General features: G+C 33.9%; 1 protein-coding gene across 2 annotated transcripts in view; it reads right to left on the reverse strand.

Moving 5' to 3' along the window:
* LRP12 (LDL receptor related protein 12) overlaps positions 1–17,537 on the reverse strand; it is a 97,071-nt gene that overhangs the window by 22,825 nt on the left and 56,709 nt on the right. The window lies entirely within an intron of this gene.

Consider the following 17,537-nt stretch of genomic DNA (forward strand, 5'->3'; position numbering starts at 1 on the left):
ACTCTGTTCAATTTAGGTTAAGAATGCTAGGAAGTATACTGTGTAATTTAAAGAATTTTATCCATAATGATCAAAATGAAACAAGCTATGTTACTTAAAGTCAATCCTTATTTCTATAGAATAACCTATTCCCTGAAGAAAACATGCCATCAGAGCCTTAAAAGTATATTCTACTGCAGAAAAAAAGTTCATATCTAAAAATGGATCTGCCCTGGAATCAGGGTCCACTGCCAAAGGGAATCTGTTTTGAATCGCTTTCAGAACAGATTGATAGCATACAGCACACAGATACATCAAGGGCTTAGCATTCATCTCATTGCCAAGGCATAGTCAAAGCTTCCCTTTTTTTTTTTTTTTTTTTTTTTTTGCTGCTCTTTCATTAGTAAATCTCCCTGACAAAAAATTTTTAATTTTAATAAATGATGTTTTAGAAAAAGACTAAATGTATCCAAATGTAATTCTTTTTTAAGAGTTTATTAATAATAAACTGCCAGTTTGCTTCCACTTTGCTCTGAGTTATTATTACAATAATTTAATAAAAGGATGGCTAAGTTATTTATAACACCTTCTTTTCTCCCGGACACGGTGAAACCCTGTCTCTACAAAAAATACAAAAATTAGCTGGGTGTGGTGGTGCGCCTGTAGTCCCAGCTACTCAGGAGGCTGAGGAAGGAGAATCACTTGAACCTGAGTGAATTTTTTTTAGATGGAGTCTCGCTCTGTCTCCAGACTGGATGGAGTACAGTCTGGAGTACTGAGGGGCGGAGGCTGCGGTAAGCTGAGATAGCGCCACTGCACTCCAGCCTGGTGACAGAGCGAGACTTTTCATTATCTCCTACCATAGCATTCTGGAGTCGTAGTAAGCTAAAGGAAATCTCAAGTTCATGAAAATATAAACAAACATATAAATAAACAGCCAAAAACAATCATTACCCTTTCCCCAGAATATGGAAAATTGTTCATTTGTATTAAAAGATTCACCTACATTAAAGAGAATACAATTTTGAGTTAAATTACATTCAACTCAGAATTATAACGCTGTACTAGCATATTAAGTACTCAACTATTTATTAAATGATTCACCTACATTAAAGAGAATACAATTTTGAGTTAAATTACATTCAACTCAGAATTATAACGCTGTACTAGCATATTAAGTACTCAACTATTTATTAAATGGTTTAACAGCAGTGACATACAGCCAAAAACAAGGTGGGAGTAGTCTATGACAAAGAACATTCCTAACCTTTGACTAAATCGATATTCTAATTATAGGGAAAAACTAGAAAGAATTTTATTAGGTTTTGTTTTAGGAAAAAAATTTCAAGTACATGAGAAACCCATAGGTGGTGCTCTTATACCAAAAACCGAAGATTCTAGTATGGTACTCAAAAATACATTTTGTGAATATTTTATTTTCATACAACTGCCCAAGGATAAGACATACCACCCCTAAATAAGATTGGTTATTATACGATTCAATATTTATATTTCTAATTCAATATGTACTTGTATAACATTATTTTAAAATATTAATGATTCTTCCTAATCAAAAACAAAACCATAGTATCCTAAAGTTTCTTACTGAATTAATTATAAATACATATATTGATTTAGTTATGCATATTTCCAACATGACTGAATTTGGAATTTGGCTCCAGATCTAGCCAGTGGCTTTTTATCAACCTATTTTCGCATGTACAATACACTGAGTATGTAGACAAATATGCTCTAGCACAGCCATAATGTATTCCTTTCTATATCTAACAAAGAATACATTTCAAAAGTCAAAGGAAACTATTAAAGCAATTTTTAACTCCTTTTTGGGTTAAGAGTTTGCCTATGTATACTGGCAGATTTGGAATGAGAAGACCTAGACGCTGTCTGTTCTATCTGCCAATGTCTGTTCTATCACAATGTAAACTACTAAATTTTGGGGGGTGCTATTAATAATTTCCTCAGGTGTTGAAATAAGGAGTTGCTATTTGAATACCTCTAAGGTCTATTTCAGCCCTCAATCATGCATCTCTTCCCACTACATTTCTGATAGCTCAGGGGGATACAATGATAAATTTTTCATTTTCTTCCTTTGCATTTTCTCTCTGACCCACTGAAATAGACTCTCAATTCTGACCTTATCTCCACAGAAACCACGCTAGCAGGCAAAGGTCATCAGTGACCTCACTGCTAAATGCAATGGATACTCACTCCCAAGGTACTTGATCTTTCTGGAGCACTTGACACTGACTACCCAGACTTGGAACTGTACTACCCAGACTTTGTGGACATCACCTCCTCTGATTCTCCTTCTAACTCTATTCTGTGTTAATTTTCTAGCACTAGATCCTCTGTCCTTGGCCAGTCAGACAGCCCGCCCCTGATACTGGTTTCATGGTTAATTCCAAAGCCCTCTGCTATTCTCACTCTCAATAGAAGATTTCATCTGCTTTTACAATTTCAACTATGGTCAAGAATTTAAAATTTTTAACCCAGAGGTTTTGAACAGTCAAATGCCCACTGGACATTCTAACCTCAAATTCAACATGATCAGACCTGTGTGTTTCCCAAATTCGTCTTCAGAATATCCTATATTCTGAATCTATGTCGTCTTATGCAGCATTTGGTTGATGGAATAGGTACTTAAGGAAAAAGAAACTGAAGAATACCACAGGCGTTTTCAAGAATTTTTAAGGACAGGAAATAAGTTAGGCCTCACAGAGATTAAAACTGGAAATTTCAGTCAGAAATTGAGCCTGCCTTCTCCACGTCTTAGGGAACCAAGTCCTGTTTTATCTCTTACAAATCTGCCCCAACCTTCCAAAGGATCTCCTCTGGGTCTTCCATTTTTTCATTATTTCATTATTTTTCATTATTTATAAGCTTTATAAATGGTTTCCCAGTCCCAACTTATCATTAATACTTCAGCTCCAGTACCTACTATCATCTGTAATTTCCTTTTTCCTAGTTTATTATATTTATACTACTGTTACTCATTTTACATTATAGATTTGAGGTGGCTTATTATTATAATATTGACAAAATAGATAAAACTTAAGTCTCGGGCCAGGTGTGGTGGTTCATGCATGTAATCACAGCACTTTGGGAGGCCAAGCTGGGTGGATCATGAGATCAGGAGTTCAAGACCAGCCCGGCCAATATGCTGAAACCCCGTCTCTACTTAAAAAAAAACAAAAACAAAATTAGCCAGGTAGGGTGGTGCACGCCTGTAGTCCCAGCTACTCAGGAGGCTGAGGCAGGAGAATTGCTTGAACCTGGGAGGCGGAGGTTGCGGTGAGCTGAGATCATGCCACTGACTCCAGCGTAGGCAACAGAGCGAGACTTTGTCTCAAAAAAAAAGACAAAAAAACAAAACAAAACAAAAAAAAGTCAGTCTCCATTTCCTCACTTGTAAATGGGGATTAAAATACTAGTACACAGGGTGTTCCAAGGATTATATACAATTATTTTGGTAACAGACATAGCACACTGCTTGCATTACAGTAAACTGTCAGTAAACAATATTACATGATATGCCAAATCAGATGGGTTAGTAGTAATGCCTGGAATGCTGTATTGAGATGGCTACTAAGGCTGTTTTCAGGCTAAGAAAGAGGACAGTGACTGAAAGAGGATGTGAGATTGTTTACTGAGTAAGTGCTGGGCACCGTTATGCACTGCAAAGAATGAGAAAATATGTCATGATTAACCTGACACATAAAAGCCATGGGAAGGATAGGGTTGAGACACATACTCACAAAACTTTACTTTAGGAAATAAATCTCTTTTTGTTTGAAATCAAAATCTTTACATGGCTTGAACTTCATCTTTCTACATTTTGACTATCCTCCCAGTTTAAAATACATCAAACTTGACCTTCTTTTGCTTACATTCATTCTATTCATACCTTTTCTATTGCTTAAACATAGTTATTTCAGCTATGATCTGGCTAATTCTTCCTTAAGAATTAGTTTATATGTAATTGGCAAATAAATAAATCTTGTCAGTACTATGCAGAATTGTGTAAGATCTTATTCCCAGCATGCTAATGATTTGAAATAACCAGAAGTAGAAGTTCTCAGAGTTTAAGAAAAAATATGAAAACCCTATAGAAACTGCCTTTCTTTATTGCAAAATGTGGTTACTTTTTTTGGCTAAAATAACTCCTTGGTTTTTGTCTATATCAAGCTATCTTGGGAAGTTGCAAAATGCAGATGGAAATGTGAAGACATCACACCACTATGAAAACCAAACAACTTCATTGATGAGGGATATGCCTGACGTGTATTTTTAATTTTGATTAAATTAGTCTCCATTAGAAGCAAATACCTTTAAGTAGGGGAGCATGAACCTATGCATATATGGCTGCAGAATATAGACTGATTCTAATTGTAAATGTCTACAGGTATTTGACTGTGCTAGTATCTGGATTGATATTTTATTTGCTCGGGTTATACTTAAAAGGTATGTAGTCGTAAGTGATCTACGCCAACACTATTTTCTCACAAGCCTTGTTAGTCTTTGTTCATTTTGCTTCCTTAATACATCTCTTAATTACTTGCATCAACTTTTTAAATTTACTATTTTTTTTATAGAGATGGGGTCTCCCTATGTTGCCCAGGCTGGTCTTGAACTCCTGAACTCAAATAATCCACTCTCCTTGGCCTCCCAGAGTACTGGGATTACAGGTGTGTGCCACCACACCCAGCCAGTATCAACTTTTGTCCTACAAAAATCATCTATCTAATTTATTTTGGTCAGTTATCTTTTGATAGAAACAAATATTCAAGTACTTTGAATAATGACGATCTATATTCTCTACTTTTTATAAATTTCCTATAACCCCAGAAATAGAAATCCCCAAATTAAAGAGGTTCTAAATATTTATTCAAAAGATAGCAACTTTCAAACGTGGATAGCATCTTTTTAGTAGGAACATACAGGCTATGTGACTAGCCCCCACAAAAGCCTATTTAATTTACAGTTGATCTAGTGTATAGGAAAAAGACAATGACATTATTATAATGCTAATGGTTAAGCTATATGAAAAGATTAACTGAATACATATTTTTAAAATTTATCATGTATGCTGTCAATTGAGAAAGGGAGAATTAACTGAAGAATGAATAGGTAGAGATTCTCTGACGGAGTTCTTAAGATTTTGGTATTAGTTTTCTCGTTTAAAATACAAAGATCTCATTGTATAGTTTAGAAAACAGGGCAAGATCAACTGATGAAGAAACACTGAAGACTTCTTCATGTTTATACTTATACTATTTTAATAATCCTACAGAAAGCATAGGACTATTATTTTAAAACTAGATTAATGCATCATACTTATTATCTTTAAATCAATTATTTAAAAAATTGGAAGTGCTCAAACAACCTCTATTAAGAGGACACATGAAAGAGGGAGGATCACTTCAAAATAATTTCAAGCTGTCTTGCAATTTGAGATTTCATAGTTTCAAAACACCTAAAAAATCACAGAAAAAAAAATTAAGTAAAGATATTTATAATTAGAGCTGAACTACTGTCAAAGAAAAAAGTACAATTTCCTGTTCCACAGATGAAGAACTGAGTTTTTTTAAACTGACAAGAATTGATACTTTATGACAAAAAGTAGTTGAGACTAAGTTATGTGAAATCTTTGTGATTTTGATTTTAATAAATCACAAAACTGAAATGCAAGTAAGTGTCTGTTTATGTTTACTGACCACCTAACTTCATAAGACACATATGAAGGGCACAAAAGAAATAGAGAACTCGTGCTCTCATGGAAATTATAGTTTTATAACAATGACATGTACTTCTTAACTGAATTCAAGAAGCATTTAATAGTTAATATGACATCATACCAGATAATACAGTACTACATGATATAATGCATAACAAGTAATTTTAGGCAAAGTGTCACATGTTCAGTTAAACACATGGTGTTATTAAACAGAAACAAAGGCTGACCAAAAACCTGCATTATGCCAAATATAGAACAGGGAAGGTTCTGCTTGACTATGCACAAACGATTTCTTTCATAGAAGAGAAGGTGGTAGAGCTACAGAAAAGCATACTCTAAACTAGTTAAAGAATTTAATGACCCAATTCTATAGACAGTAGTCAAGCCAAGATAGACCTACTACAAAAGGAAGTTATGTGATCCAAGTATTTTGTAAAGGTTATTGAGGGAAGAGCAACCATGAGGCAAAGAGATCACCTAAAAGGCAATTATAAAAACTCATCTTTTTGTACAATTTTACTTTATGAAAGTTTCACAACAGAGTAAAATCATGCTCACTCTGTTCATAAGCAAAGGATAATAGCATATATAGGGAACAGTGGTTACTGTCATTTGGCCATCTCATTTTTCAGAGTACTGTATAGAGTATATTATAAAGATATTAATTCCATTATGGCTGATGAGTACAAAAGCAATTCCAAGTGTTGACAACTAGTAAGAAGGATTTGATTCCAATGGAAATAAATGTGCTAAAAAACCCCACCATCTCCAAAATAAAAATTTGGTAAGCAAATGGTGTCTGTTGAATGGCCATATGGGATTAGAGTAAAAATTATTCTGAAAGTTAACAAGGGAATCATCCAATACATTGAAAATACTATGCTTATGCAAACAACTAGAGGCACCCAAACATGGAAAAACCAGAGTTTGTAGTTACATGACTAGCATCAGATATCAGATACCTCCTGGACTACTGTTAATTTAGGAAAATAATAGCAGTTTGAAAACTTAGAGGCTAAGTATGACACACAGTGCTGAGGATGAGATTTCTGCTTCAAGTCAGAAATGTATGGTTTCTAAGTCCAAGGACTGTAAGTATCATTAAAGTGAAGCACGTATGCCGGCCCTGGATCCACAGCTGATGATAATGTTATAAAATTACCTAATACTTAATGAACTCTTACTACCTGTCAGGTACTTTAATGCTTATTATTATTATCCCTACTTAACAGATAAGAAAAAAATGGAGGCATAGAGAAATTTGGTAATTTTCCTAAGGTCACAAAAGAGCTGTAAGTGTCAGAGCTGGGATGGAACTCAGGCAAGAGACTTCATACAAGCTGTATTCTTAACCACTAAGGCAAACTGCTGCCCACTAAAGAACTCCCTATGACATCTGGAAAAATTACCAGGGAGGTGGAAGGGAGCCGCTTCAATAGCATTTAAATGACAAAAGTGGTCTATTCTAGAAAAACGAACTATTGGTCCTACATTAACATGGATTAAAAGGGTAGATAATCTATAATAACACGGAGAACATAAGTACAGTTAGTAGTTTTGAAATTTCTAAAGATTGATTCCATTATCTAAGAACTATAGGCAGGACTGACCAGCTTCTTAGTATCTTTGGAATTAAAAATGTTATAAACAGCATTCTAGAATCTACTTTTAATGATAAGAGAACATATATATACATATAGTTAATTATGGGTAAGATGCTTAGGGCAAGGAGTAGAATAGAAGCAATAAGGGCATGAAGTGGAGGGTGAGGGAGACATTTCAAAGGAAGAGCAACGGACAGACACTTAAAAATGGACAGTTTGGAAAGCATGCATATTCAGCATAGAGTCTATGGGCCACTGAGAATACATGGCAAGTGACCAACTGTTGGAATATGCAAAAAAAATAAGTTAGAGTACTATAGTTGCCCTCTGTTGAAATGTCATGTATAACATAACTAGGCCCTGTAACCTGAACCGGAAACATACGCCCACAGCTAGGCAGAAATAACTTGATTCAAAAGTCCTCTTCCTGTCTCTTGACTGCGCTTGTTGCCTAAATAGTGTCTTGATTTCTCTGACCCTCCAGACTCTTTAAATGGGGTTTTCTGACTCCCTGGCACCTGAACCAAGCTGCGTCATAATGTGAAATGTCACAACAGTCAACATTTTGAGGATGGAGAGAGTTGGAAGGGGACAGAGATTGAACATGAGTAAGATTTCCTTAGAATTACTCCAAACTTCATTCTTTTTAAAAAAGAAGTTAGAAAACTGAACTTCTCCCTGTATGGGAATAATTAACTAGCACTTGAACATAGGTTGAGTACCCCTAATCCAAAATGCTTGGGACCAGAAGTGTTTTGGATTTCAAAATTTGGAATATTCGTGCACATATACTGGTTGAACATCCCTAATCCAAAATCTGAAATGCTTCAATGAGTATTTCCTGTGAGTATCATGTCAGTGCTCTAAAAGATTCCGGAGCATTTCAAATTTCAGATTTTTGATTAGGGATGCTCAACTTATAGCAATATTTACTAGCCTAAGATGGGAAAGGTTTTAATTATGACTTGAAAGTCAAGAATCAGGCAAGCAGAAAAAATGATATTAATCCGTCACTCTCACTTAGGACTCTCATTACTCTCAGACTTATTATTAGAAACTGCAAGTGCCATGGTAAGTAGGAAATCTTATGTCCAGCTGTTTATAATTTAAATGAATATTATTCTGCATTAGTACTGACATTTAAGACTGAATACAGCCATGTATTTATTCTTATTATTCTAAGTGACATTTTTTAAGGACCAAAATATTTTACTTGGCTATCGGCTGTAATCAAGGCAGGTAATTTCTTGGTATCTTGAAAGTCACTAATGTTCAGAACAAACAAACTATAATCAAGGGTTATATGGCAATAAAATAAAACATAAAGTCAGAAGAGACAAAAACATAGAGAAGGAGAAAAAAAAAAAACAGGGTCATAGCACAGTATGAATGAAGATGAGGAGAGCAAAGACACTGAATATACCCACCTAAAATGGAACTAACTAGCCAGCTTCACCCTGAAACTTCTTAGTAAGAATAATTTAGGATTTTGCTAACAACGCATAACATCAGATGAATAGAGAAGATGCATACTTTCATGCCATTTTTAAAGGGCTTGTGAGGGCAATTTTTTTTTCCTGCAAGCGTATAAAAATTACTGACATGGTACCTACATTTTCCGATTTTAAGCACTACAGAAGACTAAAAGGCTAAAGCAAACTACTACTATTTCCAGAATGGGAAAAATTACTAATTTTTGAAGGTTACTGTGACTCTGGCTGGAAGCATAAAAAGGTAAGGCAGAAATCATCACTTAAGCTAACAAACTGGCCTTGGAGCTCATGGTTTTGTAACCCATTTCTATCAGCTTTGACACAGTTTTTAGTAGTGTTCCAGTTACTGTGTCCTTTGTCAAGGGTGGTACCCAGAAATAAACAATACCAGAGTACATTTGCATGAATACTAAAGAAGAACTATCATCTGCTTGGTTCTGGATACTGTATTTCCATTACTGCAGTTTAATATCAAATCACCCTCTTACTTATAACAGGCTATTAGTCAACTGATACCCAAGTACAGTTTGCTTATTCACCAAGTGACTGGCTTTTGCACAACAGTTTCATAGTACATTCAATTCAAATTCATGCCTTGGCAAAAATTACTGATAACCAACATGTTATTACACTTTGAAGAGTCATTCCCAGAGTTACAGATTGGAAAAGAAAATGTCAAATGCTTGAACAGAACTTGCCTTTTTACCTTTACTACGTTTGGCTCACTCAATGAAATGGATATATCCATCCAGATGAACTTCACTTCTACCATCTAAGCACTGCATACTCTGTCACAATACAACCTGTTCTGTCTATAGTTCTGGTACTCACATGTGCTGCTCTAACACTGGGGTTATTGTTTACTACAACATACAATGAATAGTCCTTATCCAAATTCCTTGGGACCAGAAGTATTTTGATTTTTTTTCAAATTATGGAATATGTGCAGATATATCCTTACTAGCTGAGCATCCCAAAACCAAAAATCTGAGTGTGAAATGCTCCAATGAGCATTTCCTTTGAGTGTTATGTTGTTGCTCAAAAAGTTTTGGATTTTGGAGCATTTTGATTTTTAGATTTTCAGATTTGGGAAGTCAACCTGTAATGTGACATAAAAATATAACATAATTATTTTGTTATAAATACATAATTGTTCAATAAATACTTGATATATAATATAAAATAGGTTACAATTATATAACATAAAGATGTTTCATATAAGACACTGGCCATAAGATTAAATTAGAGAGTACATAATATAGAAATAATAATAGCACCATTAGTTTCCTTTCCAAAACTTAAAGGGAGCTCACTACTTTAAAACTTTCAGTGTCTCAGAAGTAAACTCTGAAGGTAGACAATGACTTTAAAAATTATTAGCATCCTATAGTAATTTTTTTAATATAAAGAATGTACTGTCTCATATTCCCCACTCATTTTCTTTATACAAAGGATAGCTTCTTGGGTTCACACTACGTTCTATTTCTATATTCTGAAATTCTAAAAACCCTAATGTATTAATAATCAACTAAAATGTAACAAGCCTTCTTTCTTTTCTTCATTTGAAACATGGATGAAAGACATTTTTATAACACTGGTCAAAAGAACTAGTGAAATTCTTCTTAGTAACTTTAGCAGATACCTAATTGAATAACTATAAAATAATATTAAAATTACATAGGAAAGGTGCAAAGGACCACTTGACCTGCTACTTATTCATGTAACTTTTCTATATTTAAAAAATAATTGTAAACTTCTATCAGAGATAATTACAATTTAACCTTTATTTCCTTTCAAATTCTTTATGTGGAAGATCTTAAACATTCTAGGATAATAAAAGCTTTATCAGACTAGATGTTCTTCCAGGAAAATTTCAAAATACCATGTTAAAATATTTAAGCCCAAAGCTGTGGTTAAAAACAAAAGCCATTTTAATTTAGTACTCTCCATTATTACAAAATGTTGTTAACTAATCTGAAAGCAAAGTTACTGCAATTTAGAAAATATGTGCCTATTTTAAAGACCACAACTAAATTAACAGTTGTAAAAGGCATACAGGATTAGCAATGTGCTAGGCCTTCGAATATTAGAATAGAAACTATAAAACGCAAATATGTAAAAGCAAGAAAGGCTGATGACTTTGATAGAATAAAATTCTGACAGCATAAACAATACTTAAAAACTATCTGAAGTCTATTTTATATACTCTGCTAATTTAGTTAATATGAATAAGGATTAAGAAAGGAACTTCCTAAGTAAATATTCTCTCTCAGCTCATAGAAATGTCAGCTTTGCCTGACAAAAGATTTCAAGTCAAATGCAGAGTAGACTCAAAATCAAGGTAATCTCAGACTTCAGTTATCATTAAAAAGTAGGAATATTTGGAAGTTGTATCATTGGTAATTGGAAATACCATGTTAATCTTCCTATGTTAGAAAAAGCTTCTGCCTGAGAAAGCAGCAAGCCTTAACATCTGTTCCTATTAGCAAACAGAAAATATTTTATAAACTTCAGGCTAGTTTTTGCCTAACTATAAAGGAAAGCAAATCTCATTCTCTTATTCTTTGAAATGTTACAACTCCAGGCCATGAATCAAAAAGAAAAGAAAATGTTACTTTTTTTTTTTTTTTTTTTTTTTAACAGTTTGACAGAAAATAAAAGGTTGAGACTTTAACGGAAACATAAGAAAAAAAGTTAAGCAAGAAAAACATGATTATACTGAAAGTAAATGCAGACAACTGTGTAAATTAGTACATCTTTTTTGGAAGGCAATCTGTCAGAAAGTTTCTAGAGTCATTAAATTATTTATGACCTGTGATACAGTAATTTCACTTTCAGAAATGTATGCTAAGGAAATATTCTTAGAAATAAAAAAGGCTAGATATACAGTTGACCCTTGAACAACATGGGTTTGAATTGTGTGAGTTCACTTACATATGGATTGTTTTCAATAAATACACTGGAAAATTTTTTGGAGATTCGTGACAATTTGAAAAACCTTGCAGACAAATCACAGACTGGAAATTTTGAAAAAAAATTAGGTATATCATGAATGCATATGTATGTAAAATACTAGTCTATTTTATCATTTACTACCATAAAAAATACACTAACCTATTATAAAGAGTTAGAATTTATCAAAACTTACACAAACACTTGCAGACCACACACAGCACCATTTACATTCAAGAGAAGTATAAAGATGAATACTAAATCATAACTGAATAAAATTAATTATAGGACATACTATACAACTAATAATTCTGTAGCCACCTCCCATTGCTATTTTGGTGAGCTCAATTTGCAAGTATCTGCTTAAATTGCTGTGTGATGCTGATCACCTCCATGTGAGCAGTTGGTATCTCCAATAAATTGTGTGTCACAGTATAATGTGATCTCTGGTGGTTCTCGCGTATTTTTCATTTGTTTAATGCAATACCATAAACCCCAAATAACACCATGGGATCCATACGAAGTGCCACTAGTAATGTTGCAAGTGCTCCCAAGAAGCAAAGAAAAGTCACGACATCACAAGAAAAAGCTGAATTGCTTGATATGTACTGTAGACTGAGGTCTGCAATTGCAGCTGCCCACCTTATCAGACAGATGGCTCATCTGTAAATAGATAATGTAAATTTACAGTATCAATAAATACAGTAGCATACTGTAAATGGATTTTCTCTTATGATTTTCTTAATAACATTTTCTTTTCTCTAGCTTACTTTAAGAATACAGCATTTAAGGCTGGGCACGGTGGCTCACACCTGTAATACCAGCATTTTGGGAGGCCGAGGTGGGCAGATCACTTGTACTCACAAGTTTAAGACCAGCCTGGGCAACATGGCAAAACCCCATCTCTACAAAAACAAAAATTGGCTGGGCATGGTGGTGAGCACCTGTAGTCCCAGCTACTCGGGAGGCTGAGGTGGAAGGATGGCTTGAGCCCAGGAGGTGGAGGTTGTAGTGGGCTGAGATCATGCCGCTGCACTCCAGCCTGGGTGACAAAGCCAGATCCTGTATCAAAAAAAAAAAAAAAAGAATACAGCATTTAATACATATAAAGTACATAAATTTAATTGAATGTTTATGTTGTTGTTAAGATTTCCAGTCAACACCATGCTAGTGAGTACTTAAACTTTTGAAGAATCAACAATTATACATGGTTTTTCAACTATGCAGGGTGCCCCAACTGCCATCTTGTTCAAGAGTCAACTGTATATGAATATATCTCTTGAGCAAGATCTAAATTAGGCAAAATCCATTGGAAACAACACATTGTAATGAAGTCACGTGATGGAAATTTTATGCAGGCATTACAATAATGGATATGAAGACTAAGGGAAAAATGTACATAGTGTTAAATAGAAACAGCAGGAGATAAAATTAGGGATAATTCAAATGCATATACAATTATTTTTAAGGTATGTACACAAAAGGACAAATAAAAAATGTAATATACTATTATTAATTATTCTAGGAAGGTAGGGTTAATGGGCGATTTTCTAATGCTTTTTTCTAAATGTTTAATGAAACTTGTATAATAAATAGAATTTGTGAAAACAAAAATCTTGATTTAGAAGTAATCAAGAATAAGGAGAACATAAATTATTTCTAGAATATCCTGATTAAAGTCAATATCATAGATTACAGAGTAATTCAGGTTAAAGCAGATATATTTTAAAAAATCAAATATATGTGTTTAATGTGTACAAGGGCTTTGTGGTAAATCAACTTGACCTAAGATATATTTCATTTTATGTAGCAGATAAGCAGTAATTTGGTAATTTTAAACATTTCAAAAAGAAACATATAATTTAGACATTTTTTTAAAAAGTGATTAAAATAGCCTTCCTACTCTCTCGTGTATGCAATTAAATTACTTGGCAGTTTCTGTGGTACAATTCATACTGATTTTCATATATTATGAAATTTATAAAAATACCATTTGTCTTTTCGCCTTTCTCTATTTAATATATGAAGGGAGATTTAAAATTCTGGACCAAGAAAAGTACTAAATTTTTTAAAAAGGACAAAAATTAGATTTTATCCAATATTCTTTCCCATTATATAACAACTAGATACATACTTTTTGATAATTTAACTACAATTTCTTATGCCAACCCTGTAACATAAGAACAAGCAAAAAGGCAAAGATTTATCTTTCCTGGCAAGGATTTGAGGAGGAAGAAGATGGAAATAAACAGAATATTAAAAACAGAACAAATTATTCCAAGCACAAGAACCAAAACTATATTATTAATTAGAAATTAGCAATTCCCCAAAAAATTCACGAGTAAACAAAATGAAGCACTTAATACTATGCCTAATTAATAAAATAAGAAAAGTTAATATTAAGTCATTTACTACTTACCAGATATTATAACTAGGCTTTTTACAAATTCATATTCTAACTTAATATGTTCATTATTTGCCATAATGTGCCTTAGTACATTAAGATCATATTATAGGTACGGTTTGCACATTTACTTCTGCTATTAAGTGATAAGTTCCTTGAGACAGAATATTTTACTCACCACTTACTTCCACCCTCCTTGGCACAAGGTCCTATCAGGTGCTTGATACATGTTAACTGAATTGAATTCATTGCCAACGGGGTGACTATACAGCCTGATTTGTCCAGAACAGTTCTTGTTCTGTCACTGGTGCAGCATAATTAAAAATAATGTATTATTTCGCTTTCAAAGTGTCCTGATTTGGAAAACAAATTACCTGATAACACTAGGTGTAGACAATTAAAATTCTTTCTAAAATCATCAACATACTTTCCAAAGTACAAACAACAATCGAGTAGGGCACTGAGCACCGGCAAATGGAGTAGCAGAGGTGAAAAGAGCAGGGGAAGAGCAGAAATAGATGGTAGCATAGAATACTGAAGCATCTCACCATTTCTGTTGCTTGCTGATCTCAAAAGAAAGCAAGTCCTGCATTTTGAGATTCTTCCAAAGGCTAGCTCTCCATTTAGACCAGCACTGAAGGGGCCCTAGTTTCTACTGGGGATGCAAGGATTTCAGAAAACTTATACTCCATTAAACATTACATCTATAGCTCCATACTGGCCTCAGAAAAAAATGCAATGAGGCCAGGCACGGTGGCTCATGCCTGTAATGCCAGCACTTTGGGAGGCCAAGGTGGGCGGATCACTTGAAGTCAGGAGTCTCAGATCAGCCTGGCCAACGTGGTGAAACTACGTCTCTATTAAAAATACAAAAATTAGTTGGGCATGGTGGCGCACGCCTGCAGTCCCAGCTACTTGGGAGACTGGGGCAGGAGAACTGCTTCAACCCGGGAGGCAGAGGTTGTAGTGAACTGAGACTGTACTCCAGCCTGGGCAACAGAGTGAGTGAGACTCCATTTCAAAAAAAACAAAAAAGGCAAAAAAAAAAAAAAAAAAAAAAAAAAAAAAGCAATGACTCTGTGTACCCAGACATACCTTTGGAGACAGCATCCACTTATTTTTAATAATATAATTCCATTTATTTTTAATAATATAATTAGAACAGATTTCATGTATTATTCTTCCCATTCTATGTTAGAAAGATTTTGTAAGATGAGACTTAGAAAAAATAAGACATGAATAAGGTTTTACTCACTTCTGAAAGGAGTATTTTATTGACATATAAATATATTTAATTAAAACACACATTTTATTATGGCCTGAATTGTGTTGCCTCAAAAACTCATATTTTAAAGTCTAACCCTAGTACATCAGAACGTAACTGGATTTGGAGAGACAGTCTTTACAGAGTTAAAGAGTTAAAGTTAAAATGAGGTCATACGTGTGTCCCTAATCCAATATGACTGGTGTCCTTGTAAGAGGAGGAGATCAGGACAACACACACAGAGGGGAGACTATGTGAAGAAAGTAAGACACCATTTATATGCCAAAGAGAAAGAACTCAGAAGAAACCAACCCTGCTGACACCTCGATCTCAGAATTCTAGCCTGCAAAACAGTGAGAAAATAAATTCATGTTGTTTAAGTTACCCAGTCTGGGACATTTTGTTAAGGTAGCCCTAGCAAGCTAATACGTATTTCTAAATATGCATCTGAAATTCAGAAGAAAAAAAAGATTAAAAAATGTAAAATATCTACTTCTGATTTCTTTCTTCAAACAGAAATTTATTGAAGGGTATTATCAATGCTCAACAAGAGCCTAGTGGTCTAATCACAAGCAAACAGCTAAAAATAAGTATAATGTAACTCTTGATTAGTTGGCACAAAATTCAGAATATAGTACTGTATCTGTCCAAATTTCCAAGTTTTCATAACTTCTTATACTCTGTATTAATCTGCGTAACTCAGCAAATCTGCATTTGCAAGTGATCAAAGAACATTATAAAATCATACATGGTAAGAAAATTGACTCAAAGGGTAAGAAAGACCCAATTAGATTTTAATGTAACAGAGCACAAAATGCTCAATGATATGGTGTTAGACTCCACATTGCAACTAACCTTAAAGAAACTACCTCTTTTTGAGTTTCAGTCCAGTATCACAGAATATTTACGATTATCTGAAAAAGGCTATTAAAATATTACTCTCTTTTCCAATTACACATCACTGTGAGACTGGCCTGTCTCCCAGTATGTCAAACAAAGCATGATGTTGCAAAAGACTTGAGTGCAGAAACAGATATGAGAATCTAGCTATCTTCTTTTAAGCCAATCATTACTTTACAAAATTATAAAACAAAGCTGTTCTTATTGATGTTTTTTGTTTTGAAAAATATATTTTTCATAAAACTATAGTACATATTGATGTAAACATGCAATAGGTTACTGTTATTTTTAATTGAACTAATGCGTTTTAAAACAAATTCTCAGTTTTAATTTCTAACATAGTAAATATTGGTAGCTGTAGCTCACATAAACAAAAACTCTTTTATGTCCTTGTTATAGACTGAATTGTGTCCCACCTCAAGCCCATATGTGGAAGCCCTAACTACCAATGTGACTGTATTTGGAGATACAGCCATTAAGGAGGTAACTGGGGTTAAATGAGGTCATAAGGATGGGGCCCTAATACCATAGGACTGATGTTCTTGTTAGAAGATGATGCACAAGAGACCTCTTGCTTTCTCTGAACATTCATAGAAAAAAGGCCATGTGAAGACACAATGAGAAGGTGGCCATCTACAGGCCAGGAAAAGAGGTCTCACCAGGGACCAATCCTGCCAGCACTTTCATCTTGGACTTCCAGAACTGTGAGAAAAATTGATGTCTGTTATTCAAGTTATTCACAGTAGTATTTTGTTGTAGCAGCGCACGTAGACTAAAACAGGCCTCAGTAGTTTTTAAAAGTTTATAATGGGTCTTGAGACCAAAATTTTTGAAAACTACTGAATTAAATAGTAACCATTTGGTTGTATAAATTAAAATGTTTGTAAACAAGCATACTTTATAGTTACAACTTGGAAAAGTAGTTATAATTCTCATTATTCAAAATGCAAAGAAAAAGAGAGAAGGCCATCTTTAAAATAACCTTATTGTTACTTGGTATAAACAATTATGTATCATTTGAGAACATATTTTTTAAAAAGTGAAACAAACTATGAAAAAAAATTAATGCAGGCACTGAAGCACTTGCTTTGTATTTCCAGGAAACTAGGCTTGTTGATGTGTTTGACTAGAGCATACTAATCCTTAGAGTATTTCTTAAGTCTATAAACTTTCTAAATACAAAGTC

The sequence above is a fragment of the Chlorocebus sabaeus genome, chromosome 8 (genome assembly GCF_047675955.1).
Source record: "Chlorocebus sabaeus isolate Y175 chromosome 8, mChlSab1.0.hap1, whole genome shotgun sequence".
NCBI classification, from domain to species: domain Eukaryota; kingdom Metazoa; phylum Chordata; class Mammalia; order Primates; family Cercopithecidae; genus Chlorocebus; species Chlorocebus sabaeus.